The following is an 18,585-nucleotide window of genomic DNA, read 5'->3' as shown; positions in this document are numbered from 1 at the left end:
CCATAGCCAGAAACAGATACAGATGATGGTGCTGGTGCTGGTGCCTCCTGGTTGGAGTCCACGTTGTCTAGGGGCTTGGGCATCCCTACATCCATCCATATTGCATATCGTGTGTGCATAGCCGATTTTTATAGACGCTTTTTATTGCGCATTTTCCATTGATGTTGAAATTCTCGCCCATTTTTCTTTATTCTTCCCGTTCTCTTTACGTCCAACTTCCACCCTGCACCCAGCCAGCTCCTCCTTGTCCACTGCTCGCTCGTTTTATTTGAATGAAAATTGGTGAATTATATGATAGACGTTGTCTACGTCTGGGCGTGGCCATGCGGGCGTGGCATGGCGTGGCGTATGCGTAATATTTTACAGTGAAGCGAGGACCATAAGAGGAACATAAGAGAGAGGAGAAGGGGAGAGGGCCCACTCCATTGAATGGCGTGGCAAGGGTCGTGGCAGTGGGTGGTCCATGGGAGGACTAATGGCGGGCGCGTTTTGTTGGATGGGGAAGACGTTTGCTTGGCTGCACATCTGCTCAAGTAGCTGATTATATTTGGAGCGCAAACATTGTTAACTTTAAGAACTTTAAGTGGGAGCTGTGGAGGGGGCTTCCCTCAAATGGGGGCTAAGAACTTTGAAGGTCTTACAAAATTAAAGCACGAATACTTCGAATGGCAAATTGCAAATCTGACCAATTTTTAGTGTTTATCTACTTTTGAAAAATATTTCTCTCCGTAAATCCATTTAAAAGTATTTTTTTTTATAGACACCTTTCAATTTAAAAATTGTTTTATCTCGATGAACGTACGGCTTATACAAGCCACTCAATCATTTTTCATAGCAGAACCAAATCAAATGGGCTCCTCGTCCTTATCTTAACATACATACATATGTACATGCATACATCCATACTCGTACATAACCCCATCAAACAATCAATTCCTGGCGACCCTTGTCTGCATAGCAGTTCGTGTGACCCGCATTTGAGCCATTTATAAAAACGGCAGCATTTTTTGGTGGCAACAAGAAAATTTGTCAATGGGAGCAAACAAATAACTTCAAGGACTCGCCTATACTCGTTCCCTTCCTCACGAGTCATGAACAAACTCTGAGGCCTCCGTGGGGCCCAATCCCAGTCCCTAACTTTGGGGCAGCTTCATTTATGGCAAATGACCCTCATTACTTGGACTTATTACCAGAATAAATTGAGTTTTGGCTTAAAATTCTGTTTTGTCAGGATCCATCCCAGGATCCCAGTTCACCCTCATATGTAACCGACCCGAATGAACATTGAGGGACCGTTTGTGAAGCGCTCGAAAGCCCCCCGAAAGAATTTTTAAGCGAGCAAAATTAAATATTAACTTTCTGCTTCCTTTATTCGCCAAATTGTGGAGAAATTGAAATGAAAATTGAGTTTACCTGGGGTGCGAAGGCGACAACGATGGGAACTTGTTCGTCCCACTGCTTCATTGAAAATCCATCACAGTAGCTGTCAAAAGACAGCTCTATACGTATCCGTCCCCCTGCTCGACACGAACTTTAATTGCTGTTGCCGTAGGCGCCTCTGTAGATGTGGAAAATGCCAAATCAAATATTGACAGAAAGTAAGTAAAAGCCTGCGCTCCGCTCCACTCCTCGCTGCTCCACCTCTTCTCCCACTTCTTCCTCTCCATCAACAAAATGGTAAATTCGATTAAGTGCCACGCCTCTAGGCGCAGCATTGTGAAGCCATTAGCCCGGTTTCTGTTCCTGCTCCCGACTCAGTCCAGCGAAATTCAATTAAAAATGCATCATAAAATGAACGTTGATGTGATTAGTGGCCTGCTTCCGCTTCCGAGCTTGGGACACTGGAAATGTAAAATTATGAGTGCCACCAAAAGGGAAACACTCGTACTCATACTCAAATAAGGTTCTCTCCGCAGGAGGCCTCCTTTCAGAATGGATCTGTCTATCCTTTGATATATGCTAAAACGAATCAAAGGTATTGGAATCATTGACTGACAGTCTTAAAACTGGGGTAACGTTACATTGATAAACATTTCTAAGGCCATTTTGCACAAGCAGTACATTCAACACCGAATTTCTAATTTCAAGCAGTTTAATATTCTAAAAGTCATTGAATTTGAGACATAATTTTTTCAATCTGCGATGGTATTAGGAATTTGTATGCTACATCCATATATCTTTAGGACTTCATTGCATAACATACCAGATAGTTCGGGCGAATGGTAAAAGGTTCAAGTCATTCAAAACGAATGTGTCCGATCGCTTATGGAACATTTTTAAAACAACAATTTTGCAAATGGGCAATGCCTAATGCTTTTTTTTACTTTTTCCAACTTGGTTTTTAATGATAATTTAGGAATATCCCTCCTCCCGCCTTCCATCTCTAGTCCTTTTTCCTCTCAGAAAAACTTGTAATTCGTTAAACTGCTTTCATCCATACCAAAATGTGTATTTATATTTTGGGCTAACTCCTTCTCACAGTGCCATCTTGAAGCCATAATTCTAGCCCCAACAGGTCCTGCCATCCCGGTCCCATGCTGTTAATGAAGCCATTTGAGTGCTCTGGAAACTTACAGAAACTTGAGAAGGTTCTGGCTCTGTCTGCTTACAAATTGGGCAAGGACGAGACACATAAATTAGAGGAGAACGAAAGTGTTCTTGAACAACTTTGGGCGAAATAAAGGAGGCGGTGGATGAGGTGCAGCAGGAAGAAGCAAGAGGATAACCCATAGCCAGTATCGTAAAAATCAACAACCATATGGTGAGGTAACAAAAAATAACAAGCCATGGCACTTCACCGTTAGTCACCCTCGGGTGACACATTACCCCGACCCTAAACATCACTCCCCCGAATGTCCTGGGCCTGGATCCTTTAGAGCAGGCAGGAGGCAGCGAGCGAACGTGAACGTGCTTGAGGCGCGAAGAGTATAAAAATATATTTCAATTAGTTTTGTTTTTTACGTAGTTTAAGTTCTATTGCCCAACCATAAAACGTTCGTGGAGCGGTTTCTAGTTCGACAGGCTCGTAAATTATGCGACGGCGAATCGTAAATAATTTTAGACTCCTAATAGGTTTTTACAGCTCTGCAGATGAACAGATGTTGTTGTCTATTTTCATGGCCCATAAAGACACGAGCCGAGCCGAGCGCGGGTGCAGTGCATGCTAAAAAGGAGTTTTCCGCGGCACCATACTAATTCTCTCTAGAAATATGATATGTTTGCCTGACTGATATACATATGTATGTATGTATGAAGTGTTCATGAGTTGAGATGGGGTCGGATAGGGTGCGTACAGGGGAGGTTGTCTCGTTTTCAGTTTTATTTCCTCTGATTGAAAGTTTTCGTCTTTGACTTACTTGAATGTGGTTTTTTCTTTACACAAATATTTATAAGAGTTACTTGTTTCTAGTTACTTCTTTCTAGGAATGCATCATCGGATCATTTGAAACCAATTAAAAATACTACGAATTTACCTGCTTAAATATTCTAAGCAACATTCCATTGTTTTTGGGTGTCTCTCCTCTCAATCATCATTCGCAAGGATCCATCATTATCCCGGCTTGAATCTCTCTTCAATCTGTTGGCCCTTCAGTCCCCACCTTTTCCAGACACTTGCTTATCAAATCAAATTATCTCGCATATTAAGCGCATTATTATTCCCACCCAGACATTCGTACATACATATGTATGCACAGTCCAAAGCTCCATGATGATTTGATTCAAACTGACAGTCGAATGCAAACAGTATGGTGCACCGCTTAAAACCGTCAAAGCAATGCAAATAAAATCAAATCGAATTAATGTTGGAGCATTTTCTGCCGGCCAGAAGGCATTTCAGTCCCTTTTTCGGCCCCCTGATTCTGTGTGTACGATGGATGTTTTGGATGTTACATCCAATGTCCCAGCTGGATATTTTACTTTGTGTGCAATGGAAATTCGCAGCGAATAAATTCAATTGGAGTTTGACCGTTTAGGACACAAAAACCAAAAAAAATTCAACCGCATCACAGTCAGAAAACCCAAACCACGACAACAACACACAGCACCAAAAACATTTTGATATGCCCAAAACCAAATTGAATTTCCCGCTGCCGTAAAAAGCGTTATAGCTGTCGGTATAGCGGTCCTTCGTGGGACAGACCCTTCTCCCTTTCCAGTACGCCTCCACTCGAACTCCATTGCCCACTATGGAATCTGTGTAGTTTGACTCGTTCTGGCCAGCATCTTATGCTCTTGGTAGCCATGCAAACTGGCTTAAGAAATTGAAAAACCAAATTTATTTTTCCTCCTTATTCTATTTTGTTTTTGTCTTTATCTTCCGTCTTCCCGTTGTTTTTCGTCTTTATGCCACACTTATATCATTATTTTGTCCGTGTTGTGTTTGCCTGTGGTTTCACCGATAAGAGTAAATGGAACAACACAAAACAAGGCAATAGACCCAACTGGAAAAAAGAAACAGGGAAAACGATGAGCCATATAAACTTGGCCGCGTTGGTTGGGGTTTGCCGACCTCGACTGGACTGGGGGCTGGAAATGTATGATTATCCTCGTATTGTGATGTTGTTGTCGTTTGGTTGCCCCGTGGAAAATTGGGTATATATATCTCATATATCGTATGCATGTTCGGAAACAAAAATGTCACTTGTCGATATTCCTTAAGTCAAGTCCCAAGTATATTAAAATGGAATTTACTGATTGACAGATTGTAAATGTGGTAATCACCAAATCTATACATTAATCATCATTAGAAAATAGTAAATTATTTAAAGGTGTAAAATAGTTCCAATGCATCAATATAAAGGATCCATCCAGTACAATATTTGAAACATCTGCTAACTTAATATTCGAAAGTCGAACAACCCTGCCTGTGTAAATAAGAGTCCAATATCCATATGCCATTGTCCAACTAATAAAATAAAATGAGTGGACGGATCTCTACAATATATTTTTAGGAGGAAATTTATATGAAAGAACGTCTACATAATTCTCAAATTTGCAAATGGAAATGTTTAACTTTCTGTAGCAATCCCAAGCGAGTTTTGCTTTTTTACATTCAACATATTTGATTGCTAGCAACAAATCTTTCTTTCATTTGAAATCCAATGGCCGAAACATTACGTTTTTTATTTACGTACTTATTTTCTTATTGTCAATATACAGCAATAATTGAAATAGTTGATTCAAATAAATAGAAATTGATAATGTTGATAGATAGATTAGACGGGATACAAATGAGTCACATATAATATACATTCTCAGTTATCTCCACTCACCATATCCTGTTAGTAGTCTCTCTTGGTTCCAGCCAATTTCTCACTGGGGCTGCCGTATTCTTTGCTGCCGACAGTCGCATCCGTTGGAGGCAGTAGGCAATTTCAGTTACGACGACTGTCAGCAAAATGAAATCATTTCTTCGGCTCGTTCGGCTGTCCAACTGTTCGTCTGTCCGTCTGTCCGTCTATCCTTCTGTACGTCTGTGGCTCTGCGAGCCAAAGGAAAAACATCATAAAATACGTAACGAACGACGATTTGCCTGCCGTCTACATGGGCCGTGCTCTGTATTTTTTCATCCGCCGCCTCCACTCGTACATACTCATACTCGTACATATCCCGGCCGGAGTCCTGCATTTAGTTTCCGGTTCGCATTGCTTTTTGCATGCTCAGGCCGTTGGCAGATAGAATTTTCTGCTTTGTGCCAGAGTTTTCTTTTTCCATGGGTTTTCCTAGCTCGCTGTACCCCTACCCCTACCCCTGACCAGCGAAGCGCGTAAATGGTGATGACAATGGTGTGGGAGGGGGGAATTGGGTGGTGGCGATGGGGTGTCCTGTTGACGCGTGTATCCATTGACAACGCTTGTGGAGCCGCGCTCCTCCCTCGCAATGCAGTATTGTATCCCTATTCCATCGCCATCTCTAGCCCCAGTCTCTATTTGGGGCCATCCCTTCCTCACAAATCACACAAACTGCTGACGCATGCGGTGCTACCCGAAACAAGAAAAAAGAGGGGAATGCGATTCGCTGAAACAAATGCAAAAGAACGGCGACAAAATCAAATAAAATTGTTAAATTGAATAAAAATCGGCAGCTGGAAAATGGAAAAATATTTGCGCATTTAATGCAATTGCAGACATGGGAATCCCACCATAGCCGGCAGGCCAATTTGTAGTGCTCCCGGGTATCCTTTCATCCTTCCCCCTCTATCGCATCCCCCATCAGCGGCAGCAGATGTACCCTCCCCCCAACTCCTGGGGGATCGTATCTGTTCCCGGAACCGCCCGACCACCGAAGCGTGCCGTAATTAATGGCCCATCGCAGTCGGCATCGTTTTAATGGACAGATGCTGGGCCTCTCCCTGCATAAAGCGATAAGGTCTTCATTTGGCATTCTCATTGGTAACTCCATTAGCGCGGCCATTGAGTGTTCCACATTAAGCAAATGTAAATGGTTACAATCACACATACACTTGTAGGTACAAGTACAAGTGTATTAAAGAGCGTTAGAAGAAGGTTTTGGGGGTTTTTAAGTGAAGGCGGAGTGAAATAAGTCCAGCCTCAAAGCTCACTTTAACTAAGAACAGATCAACAACAGATGGTTCAGCAGAGATAGGTATACCCTTGCATTGCCATTTATCAGTACAAAGTAAGCAGCTTTCGTCAGCTATATGATAAAGTCATGTTGTCTTTATCTGCGTTACTAATTAGTGCTTCGAATCATAGAACCCTTCACATCGCCGCAAGCGTGGAAGTCCCAAGATCCCAAGTCCCCTCCTTCCCGTTCTGTTCTGGCAAAAGTACCTTTGTTCATGATTTTCCTTGATTAATTAGGAGCTAGCCACGAAATAGACAAAGCGTGTTGCCTGCTCAGAAGTAGGCAATGCTTTTTGTTTACTTCTCGACTCAACAGCTCCTGTAGAACCTGTGCTCACAGTTGCGACTGCAATTGCAGTTGCTATTGCTGCGAGTGTACGTACATATACTTCAAAGTTTCTTTCAAGTTCAGGCGCAATGCGCTCGACTCATTAAAGTTACACAAAGATGGCCAGCCAGACGAGGGAGGAAAAGAAAAGCCGCAAAAGGAAAACTTGAAATGGCAGCTCAATCGGAGTGGAGTCCGCCGCTCTCCGCTGCTCCTCGTCCTGGTCCTGAAAGTGACCAACTTGATGTCTCGAGCAGTACATCGGCTATTTTTTCTTTTTCTGCGTTGCTTCCACAAGAAATGCCACAGGAAGGGGTAGGAGAAACGGGATCCGTGCCCCTTCATCAGGGCAAACGAAATCGTCAAAAATCGCACTTATCGCCCCAGCTAAGAAGTCGACGAGTGGGTCCAAAGGAGAGAGCTGAAGCTCTCTGAAAACTTAATTTCCGCTTTTCGGCTTGGTCTGAGGGGGAGATGGGTTTCGAAAGTTTATGGCTGCTCGAGAGTCCTTGGAACAACAAAATAAAACTTAAAATAACAACAACTATTTGCTCGTAAACAAGAACATTTCTCTCAACGCCCCAACACTCCACTCTCCATCCAGGGAGATGGATGGATAGATGACTGGAGGGAAGGTACTGGCGGGGTTCTTTGAGCTGCATAGACGGGAAAAACTTGGAGCGGAAAAAAACCGAAAAACCAAGCCAACGAACCAAACTCTGAATTTGTCTGCCGGAAATCCGCAGGAAATCGTTGGATTCTCTTCCAGAAGGGTTGAAGCTGTTGGCCAAAAACGATTGAATGGGGGGACTGAATGGGAACCCCAGCAAATTGTCTCGTCTTTAGTTTAATTTCTTGGCCTCGGCCTCACGTCCATCGCCTGGTAATTATTCGTACAGCAATTGAGTATTGGACTGCGGCCAATCGAGTTAATGTGGCAAACATTAAGCATTAGCATCCAGCAGCTGAACAATCGAGCAATCGAGCAATCGAATAGTTGAACAGTTGGCCCGGCCCGGCCACATCGTCTAATCGTTTGACGTACAAATAATTTCCAATGAGTTTGCGGCTCATTGAGCCCGGGGACGTGAGCAGACCAGAGCATAGCAGGGCAGGGCAGGGCAGGGCAGGGCACGACAGACTGGACCTGGAGAATGGGCAATCTGGCCGTGGGGAATGGCCAATCTGCTTTTATCCAGAGTTATGTCCGAATGCGGCTGCTTGGACTAAATGCTTGGGTTGAATTCAAACTAACCCTGAAGAATGTCTGCTGCTCGGGTCGTCTGGCCTGACGGAGGTCTTGGCATTCATGTGAAACAATTCGACATCAATTAATGCAAATAAATATCTTGCAATGAGAATGTGCGGATTCTTTGCCTGATTCTTTGCCTCGCCAGGACTCATGGCAGTCGGCTTTTGTAATTTGTAATTGGAAGACAGGACAGCCCCTCCGTTAATGAATTTTGCCAAGCAATTTTTTGATACGAAGATATTAATCGCCAAAGGGTTGGGCTCCTAAATCAAGCCTAGAATATTTAATAAGTAATCATCGGATAAGGCAATAAGGGGTAGTTATAGCCATGACTTGCCTGAGCTATCGACCTCAACTAAGGATAGCCTCTGCTGGCCTATAAATTACAATACGGTGGATTGCTGCTATGTTATATCTGTTTATATAATTATTGCAATTTACACGCCAGCAGAGGCAGGTATTTATCAAGGATTCATGTGAAATCAAATGCAACTTAGAACTAAAGAAAATATTTATCGGATAAGTTCACACGACGACATCAAACAGAAACAGAATCAGACCTCTAGCTTATTGGCTCTGAAACATTATTTGATATTGCGGAACTGATTAGCTAACATTTGAAACAACTGCAGGGAAACCAGAATGAAATGCATTTTAATTATTATATTACTCGGTTCAACATTCAGCTCCAGCAACCTCCGAATTTTGCCTTCGACAGTTTCTTCTATATTTTCGGTGGGGAATCATTCTTTCCATTATGAGGAGTACTCCAAAATTGCACTCACCCGTCATGGCAAATGCATGGCCAACGGACACTCACACAGCATCAGCGTTGGTCGCTCTGTCTTCCCCAACGACCCCTCCGGGCCGACCTCTCACGTGGGTGCAATGGAAAACTGGCACTTTTAAAGTGGCCCAACACAAAGAGCAGCTGGAAAGAGTTTTGCATTCTCATAAATGCCGTGGCATAAAGCAAAGTTGTTGAAGCTGTTATTAAGTACATAATTTCTGTTGGGCAGAGGCGAGTGCCGGAGAGACCGGGAGGCAAGGCAGAGCCACGCCCATGCAGACATTCGCTTTGCCTCCTTCAGTTCAGTTCCGTTCAACCTGCCGATTCCTCCGTCTGCACCTGCCCCTGCTCCTGCCCTGCCCTGCCCTGCCCCTGCAATGTGTTTCTATTTAATTTTTATGAAATTGCAACGCAACCAAAAATGCGAGAGGCAAAAGCAAAAAGGCAAGCAAGCCAGCAACAACTTTTCGCCGTGGAGGTCGTTAACACGTTTACTGCTTGGTAGTACCGCACTTTGCTCACCCCTTCTCTTCACCCACCACCCACCACCCCGCACCCAAAGAGGTTGCCACGTTCGGAGGAGCGTTCTCGGAGGAGCAACAGTTAACGTGGCGTATGCGCAACGTATGCATTTAATTTAATTTCATTATATTTATGCGCATCTATAGAAATGTGGGCGGACACTGGTATGTGTGTGGGTGTCTGTGTGTGCAACCCCAGGATGGGGGTGCGGGAGGCGTGGCATGCAAATTGCAAAACTTTGTGCTCGGCCCCATTTTACGTTAAATAATTTATGTGGCAATGTGTGCCACACACCAACCCATCCCATCCCATCCCCTCGCATCCACTCGAATGTTATGCTGCATTTATGAATTTAATATTAAAGTGTCATTTAATTGACATTTTTGATAAAATATATTGCATACAGATATCATATCGTACGTATATATACCCGTACGATATGTGCACTTATTTTTATGCCGAATATACATTATTGAAGTGGGGATGGAAAAATAATTCAATTAATTAGCAACAAGTATTTGGGCCTTTAAATGGTTTCAGTCGCAAATGAAATACCAAACGAATTTGCACCAATTTTCAGAATATATCTCGTTGGAATTCAATTAGCCAGCCAGCAGTCCTGTCCTAGTCCCCTGCAGGGAGAGCCACCGATCGCAGAGCATCTGCTATTTAAATATTTTGTTAATTTGCATTTGCTTTCAGCTAAAACACCTCCGCCACTCACGGCCAGGCCACCACTGTTCTAGCCGTTAATAGCCATCTATGTAGATAAACATTGCCTGATGCGATTTCCAAGTGGAGTTTTCGCACTTGTTTTTCCCCCCATTTTCGGGTTGTTGTTTGGCGCGACAAAATTTCATAAATAAACATTCGCGAAAATTATGCGGAATTTCTCATTGAAAATTGTCGGGCCGGAGTCAGGGGTGTCGATGTCGATGGCGTTGCTCTTAACTAAGCACTCGGACAGTGCATTAATGCTGTTGCAATTTGAATTTTGAAATATGCTTTTGGGATACAAATTAGAGGGCAGTCGCCTGGTGGGAGAACACAGACACAAGGTGAAGGACTGCATTCGTTAGTTATGCTGATCCAGGAGGCCAGTAAAAAAAGGGTTATATTCTGATATCAAAGGAAACTGCACCGAAAGCTCTTTCCAAAGGTAATGAGGGAATCTACGAGCGGAGCAGCTGTAGAGTGGCCACACTGGCTTAAATGTAGCTCTCCCAGAAATACAGTTTTTTTGGCTTACTCTCTCATTATAAATGCAAAATGCGTTGAGTGTTCCGGGCTGATTTGGAATCGGATTGTGGTTCACATACACTCCACAAGTTTTTTATTTAAGAGTTCCTAAGCTCTGCCGTTTACTTAGCCTTTATTCCGTTACAACAAAGGGGGCCTTCTAATTTTGAGTCCCCCACATAATGGGCAATACTTGAAAGCACTTTCACTCATCGTCAACCCATTTGTGGGTGGCCACCTGCTCCCGCCACAGCTTCCCGACTAACGAGACTCTTTGACCAAGTTATTTACAAGCGAATTAACTTATTATCCATAAAGTAAACCCCATTTGGCGGAGCTCTAAATGCAACAAGCAAAAGGCTTTGGCGTGCTTCAGCTGCAGCTTCTGCTCTGCGCTGCTCTGCTTTGCCTTTCCTTACCTCTCTTTGTTTGAGTTACTTGCAGTCTGCAATCTGCAATTGTTGGGCCACAGCGGAGCACAGACCGGGCACCAGCCTGGTACCAGCCCAGACCAGACCAGACCAAGCATCGTCGTCATCATCATCAACATCAACATCGTCCTGGCGATGGAGCCGTGGAAGTCAACCCAAGCGGAAATGCTGCTTTTAGCTCGTTTTCAGCAGAAATGTTCCACATTGTTTTTCGTATTTCGTTTCGTTTAGTTTATTTTTTGCCCGTTGTTTTCTTGCCCAGTTAAGAGATTTTTGCACGACTAACACAGTTCCGCTCCTTATGTGCCATATTTTAGTTTAAGTTGTACTTTTTGCGTACTCCTTTGTTTGGCTTCTCTATTATGTTTCTGTTCCCCAGTCCTTTGTTTTATAGATTCGTTAGTTGGCTGCAAAGTGGACGAGTGGGAGAGTGGAGGCTAATGTGAATCTGAATGATTTTTAAGTGCACTTTTAGCCGGATTAAGCATACGACCTGGAGTCTGCCGTGAGTGTGCGTATTAATATGTACAATAGGGCGGCTCCACATAAGACGTAATGCTCAGCCTGACCTTTGGCCCCCTTATCCCAGCATCTCCACAACTCCACAATTCCTTCAGAAACCACATTGAAAAATCCTCAAATAGCGCACAAAATGTCATGTTCTCTGCCAATCAGCCCCTGCGGATCGTTATTATTTTTTAACCTACCCGAAAGAAAAGGCCGAACAAACAGTACGCACAGAACACAACAAAATCACTCCTCGTAATTGAATTAGAGCTCCAGAGCTTTGTTTTCAACTTTAATTTGTTGTTCTCTTTGGGACCCAAAAAACAGAAAAATAAATCTCAAAAATAAATACAGAAAAGCCATAAATGCGTTGGAAACTTTTTAATTACTTTATATGCGAATGAATTTTGCTACTGTTTTTTCCCCTGTTTTTGTTTATATAAATAATTCTTCCGTTTTCTCCCATTCTCCCCTCTCTTCCCCTACCACTCTGACTTTGAATTTTGTTTATTTTTTTGTATTATTTTTTGTTTTGTTTTGGAAATATTATCATAAATTTGTGAGCTTTTCTCGTGTCCTCATCCCTGCCTCGCTGGCTCGCCGCCTCGCCGCCTCGCTGCCTTCCCAGCTATCCCACTAATTAGAAGTGTTTGTTCTGTGGGCGTGGCCCTATTGTGACCCCGTTTGGGTGTCTGTACGTGTCAGGGAAGTTTTCCATAAACTTTTCCAGCGTTTTTGTCCGTTGATTGCTTTGACACTTTTAAGGCATTTTTTCGTTCCTCTTGAAATCAAATTGAATTGTTTATTAAAACGAAACATGGATATGATGATTGCCAGGCATTGTTTTGTGGGTGAGACTTTGGGGAGTGGTGTACAGGGGGACGGGGACATGTCTTCATGATGTCATCTGTATAAGGATTTACATAAATACATATAAATATACGATAGTTGAGGTGATAGAAGGATTTTTCCTCCTATTTCCTTGCGGTAATAAATGCGTCAAAAGCCCACACAGAACCGACCGTCAGAGATGTCTCACTGAAGAATAATTTGCACAACAATCACCCCATCGAATCTTCATAGAACTTTCAGAATAGGAAGAGCGCAACAGTTGAAATATTCCAAAGTTTACATTTCCAACTCATTAACCGGCACAAACTGCGAACATATCTCTGGTGCCTCGTTGGTTCCCCTAGAATTTGAAGTTCCAGCTTGACCTGGAAACAAAGCCAGCAACAATGGCAATAACAACAACTAATGGTTAAACTAAGACCATATATTAGGGGTAAGAGATGCCAACTCGCCCTGAACTATTCCTCAAGCACCCCACATCAAGCAATGTACCGAGCCCCCTCAGCCAGCACAGACACGCTTCTAAAACTTTCTAAACTGCACAGAAACTTGCACAGAGAAATTGATAAAATTTCTTAAAGTCGCCGGGGGGACACATTCCGGACGATCCAGTACGAGACCCGGCACGAGAACCAGCATCAGAACCAGAAGTGGGACCTGGACCCGAATCTCGTGGTCTTTAAAGACTGGTGGCAAGCACAGCGCATAATCATTTGCAAGTCTCATTTGTGCTAAGTAGGGAATAGAGCGGCGAAGAGCGGAGGGAAGAGTATGCAATGGTGGATGGGGGAAAATGGTGCTTGGGGGATGCGTACCACGCATAGCACGCGTTGCAGCTGCAAAATTTGCATTTAAAACTGTTGACGGCGTTTTATTAAGTTGAAGATAAAACCAGGAAAGCCACAAACTAAAAGTAAAACACGAAACTTTTCCCAAAAGCTGCCGACCGAAGCTGTGAAGCGCCACCCAACTACGAGGGGGTCACCGCCCAAGGGCGTGGGGGGAGTGGCCGGGGCGTGGTCAGGCGGAGGTGAGGCAGTGAGACGGCAAAACAGACAGGGAACACCGCAAAAGGCAACGAATGTCGGCGGCGCACAGTGGGCCTGATGTTATATGAATAAGTTATCAGCCAGGAACAGATAAGCCCTTAACAACCAAATGTCCGACTGTCTCTGTTCATCTAAATCATACTACCAGTATACGCATTTCAAAACCGTTTTAAATATGGTAAGCATATAAATTTCCTTGGAATTTGATGGAATGGAATAACGCTTCTACTTAATATAAAACCATTTTAAAACTAATTTCAAAGCGAATCCATAGTCTTTCGTGTTTTATTTTTTTAGATTTGGACCAATTTATGTAAATGGAAGTGGCACCCAGAATAATTAATCCAGAAATATCTCTCTTTTCAAACTTTGAGTTTTCCCCCATAATATAATAGAAAATATAATTTACATACTCTACATACCAACTTTATGCATCAGTATCTATATGCGACACCCACACCTTTGTACAATTTCTTGAAATTTTTCTATCCTAAATATTACTCTTATATTTAATATTGCGCACTATGGCATACTTTGGCACACTTTGGGGACACTGTGCAGCATCGATGGCAGCGCTCCCGTTGTGAGTTGTGGATCCTTCGGCGCCCCCGTCGTCTCAGTGGTCGGCGGTCGACTTTGTGTGTTAAAGGATATGTAACTTGTGGGCTGCCTTACATAACCCCATCCCCCCTCCACCGCCCTGCACCCAGCTCTCATCTGCCCCTTTCTGGTGGCAGGTTGTATTTGAGAGTGTTTTTTTTAGAGCAAAAAGTTGTATGTAAACGAAAGTGTTTACAAAATGAAGTTGCCACTTGAACGAGTAAACAAATGAATGAATTCATTGCTTCCTGTGCTGGCGAGGTGCTGGCATGGACGACCCTGCCGGAGGGCAGCCATCAGTTGCGTTCCGGTCTGGGGTTCCCTATTCGGGTTCGGGTTATTTGCCCGACGTAGGTGTCAAAAGTTAAAGCATCGAAGCGCAAAAGTAATGCAAATTTTAAATGCTTCGCCATTTATACTCGTACATTTGGCAGCGGAACAACTTTTTCGGGTCAGAATGTGGCCTGCTCCCATGGCTGGACGGATGGTGGGTGGGGAAAGGTCGTGTGCGAGGAGGATGTGGCCTGGCGCAGGGTTGTTGGGAGCGCGTGTGCCAAAGCAATTATTTCGCTGGCAGCATTCTAAACCGAAGCTGCTAATAGAGCCGGAGATGGCCGAGTGCAAAGCTTAGTGGGGTCGCACTTGCCATAAGCTATGTCTCCGCTTAAGCTGATCCGGCCCCAAAGAGAGGCGACTGGAGGCGCGAATAATAAAGAGGCGCCACTAAAAAGAGCGGGAGGGTCACTGTGCTAGTTGGGAACTGGGAGTGTTGGTGGTGCCAAGCATTTCCTTATTTCGGTTTTATATTTAATACAATTAATTTGGGGGCACCCATTGACGCCATCCAGACATTAGGACTATATAAGTATATATAAGTATATATGTAAGTACCACATTAGACCGAGTTGCTCTAAAGGCTCCATACAGAAATATTTAAGTTGGCTCTGCTCTTTAAAAGATTTATTATTTCTTTAGCGTTCTTAAGCTCATTCTCAGTCTGTCTGTCTGTAAATCTCTACGGAGGATTTCCCTAACCTTCCTTCCACTTTTCCCTTCTTTTTGCACTCTCGCTACAAAGTCCAATGTTCGTATATATGTATATTTATGTATATATATATATACCTACCTACTCTACTCCAATCCACTCTAATCCACTTTCATAAGTCCCATTCCAAAGTGACTGCTCACAATATCTTCGCCATTCCTCCCATGACTACCATTCTGCTAGATACTAAACATTTTAAGCAAATGACCATTGCCCATAACTTATGCCATTTAACAGATACAAAATGCTTTTCATATTTTCCACTTTCGCACTTCATGACCATAAAACATTTTCGCTTCCTTATATATCAAGGACTAACGAATATTAGATCCAAAAGTTCCTCGTTCCCTGCTCCTGGACTCTTGTACTCCTATACTCATACACTCCCCCCCACAGTCCCAGGGTGTTACAAAAACAAGCAGGCAACAAAACCCCAGAACAGACAACTTGAACTTTCGCCCCGAAATTGCGCAACAAAATGCAAAAGTCAAAATTCTGTGGTGCCGCCCCTGGAGAGGGCGTTGGGGCGCAGGGCGAGGGCGTGGCTGGGAAATGAGCGTTGCCAAAAATTCTCTACTGTTGTGGAAACCTAATGCATGCATAATCAACTTTGCTTAAACTTGGGCGCCATTCTCGCAGTAGTTGCTGTTGCTGTTGGTTCTGCTCTTTATGCTCCAATTGCTGTTATCCTCCTTGGTCCTGATCGCTCATGGTGTTGGTGTTGGTGTTGGAGCTGTTGGTGGCGTTGCTTCTGGCGCCTTATCTCTGGCTGAAAAGGCGCCAAGTCAAACTCAAGTTAAAGGTTCATTTCATTAATTTGCAAGTCGCATTTAGTGCGTCGATGTCGGCGGAAATTTGCATTTAAATCCCGTGGCAAAACGAGCAGAAAAGAGTCGAAGGGCGACGACAACGAAGACGACGACGATGAGGACTAAGACAGGACGGTGGATATGGAAAATATGCTGGAATGCGGAGCAACAAGGGATGCGGAACTTCGATGGTAGTGGGGCAGGAAGAGTGGGCCGGGGCTGTTGTCAGTGGTTGCGTGGCAACTTATGGCAGTGCCATCTTGCTGGCTACCCTAAGAGGGTAAGACAACTATCTAATAACACTTCACATTCAATCCCGTATTTGTATTTGTATTGAAACCATTTTGATACCAGTTGCTGTTCGGGTCACACTGACTCTCATACTGATTCAAGTGGAACACTATTTGCCATTGGGTCACTTGCATTCCGGCGAACTCTTCACCATTTTATTAGTATCAGATGCACAGCTTAATGGTCGTTGCTACATATGAAAGGGTACTCCAAGTTTCGACCTTCTTTTCCGGGGTGCACGTGAACTCATTCAAGCCGAAGTTGTTTCGCAAATGAATCTGCCACTAAGCGCTGATAACTTTTTGTCGACTGTACGCGTGCCCTCTATCTTTTCATTAGCCATTAATAACTTGATATCGATGGGCAGAGTAGAGAGCCGTGAGCCTAGGGGGCTGGGCGGATTTGGGGGGCGGCTTGTCGGCTTCCACAATGGTTTCAGAGTGGTAGCCACAAGCCGACAGTCGGATAGGTTGCTGGGACAGCCGTATCCATACCACTCCGTTCGCCTGCGGTTGACACGAAATTATGTTTGCTGCTAGGCATCCGAAATGCTGCTAATTGGCTGCCCATTTGCGGCCCGGTTTCAATTCCAATTCAAATTTAAGGCTTTAACACGGCCATTGCGCCATTGTGCCATTGCGTGGTGCGTGGTGCGGCACCACGCCTCGTGTCCGCATTACAAGAGCAGCTATCTCGGCACTCTATTGCTTGATGCGCACTACGCTCCTTTGCATAATCAGGAGAGGAGTCCGGTCTTCCAGTGCTACAGCCAGCGAGCCAGTCGGTTCCACATTAAGTGCCGCGTGAGAAGCAGAGCATCTGCGCCTCTTCTGCTGGAGCAGGAGCAGGAGGACCGACCAGGACGAGCTCTTTGGGCTATAAGCATCGCCCTGTAGCTGTTAAAATAAACACAAATTATTTGTGTAAACTTTGCCCGGATCTCCCTCCCTCCCTCTCTCTCTCTGTCTCTGTCTCCCTTTCTTTCTTTTGGGCCAACCACTTTGAGTCCACTTTTGTAGAATATGAATTGAGGGATTGCGATGCCTAAGTGGCTGATGCCTGAATCTCTCACTCCTCGTCACTATATCCCTTTGCCGATTCCCAGCTCCCTCCTGCGACTTTGATATGGTGGTGGGGGTAGGGGAGGGGGATGGCAGTAGAAATTGATTGATTGAAATTGATCGCTTTCGCCTCGAAAGAACTCCGGGAAGCAGGAGCAGGAGCAGGCACAACCCTTCTCCAACCTGTCATGTCATCGGGCAATCGGAGACGAAGCTGGAGATGGAGATGAAGTTGTTGCCGTCGCTGTCGCTGTCGCTCTCACTGGGCATGGCACTGGGCATATCGTCCTGGGGTCAGGGATGGTTAGGTATTTGAAGCATGCAAATCGATATGTATGTCAATTTGTCACGCTTTTCATTTGCGTTGGGTAAATAGCTCAAAATTGAAATAAATAACAATGCTGTTTGCCATGGCAAGTTTTTCCATCATGGCGGACGAGCTTCGGGAAATTAAGTTAGCTCAAATTTTAATTTAAATCAACACTTTTGTTTGTCTGTGTATTTGCGCATTAATTTCAAGGTTTCGTTCTACGAGTACACGAATCCAAAAACCAGCTCAATCGGCCTAAAAGGAACTCAGTCAATAATTTTCCTCAACTATGATAAGATAATATTCCCCCCAAGCAAAGGGTTCAAAAGGGAACCGAAATGGACCGAATTTAGTTCTTGCAACAATTTCCTCGGTCAGACCTTCCCGTTCCAACCCATTGGATATACGAGCTGAGGAAGGGCCATTCAGTATTTCTCCGCCATTCCTTCGGAAAACAATTTACATGCTCTCGAAAATGTTCGAAATCTTCCCGTTTATGCTTAATTCGGTCTAGCATTTCAACACCCACACAACGTCGAACGGAACATAGCTCATGGACATTATAAACGACGACGACGCCTCCGACAAACATTGAACGCCCGTTTCATGTTCCGTTCGAATAATTTCTGTGACGAGAAAAAATTGTGGGGTGCGAGGAGAGACACCTAAATCGCAGCCCAGACGAATGTCAACTTCTTGCCCCAACCTCTGTCAGGGGTCGGCGGTTCTTAAAACGCTGCCGCTACATCGCCACATATTGTTGTCATTAATTAAAACGTTTTATGGATTACATGGAGCGAGGCGGAGCGTGGTGAGCGTTGTTTCTTTTTGTGTGTGCGAGTATTTGGGGGGTGGGATGGGGGTGTCGTGTATTTTCACCTTTCCAATGATTTTTCACCATTTTCAGCTTGC

Source organism: Drosophila obscura, unplaced genomic scaffold (assembly GCF_018151105.1).
Source record: "Drosophila obscura isolate BZ-5 IFL unplaced genomic scaffold, ASM1815110v1 contig_46, whole genome shotgun sequence".
NCBI classification, from domain to species: domain Eukaryota; kingdom Metazoa; phylum Arthropoda; class Insecta; order Diptera; family Drosophilidae; genus Drosophila; species Drosophila obscura.
Note: the sequence above shows the minus strand (reverse complement) of the source record.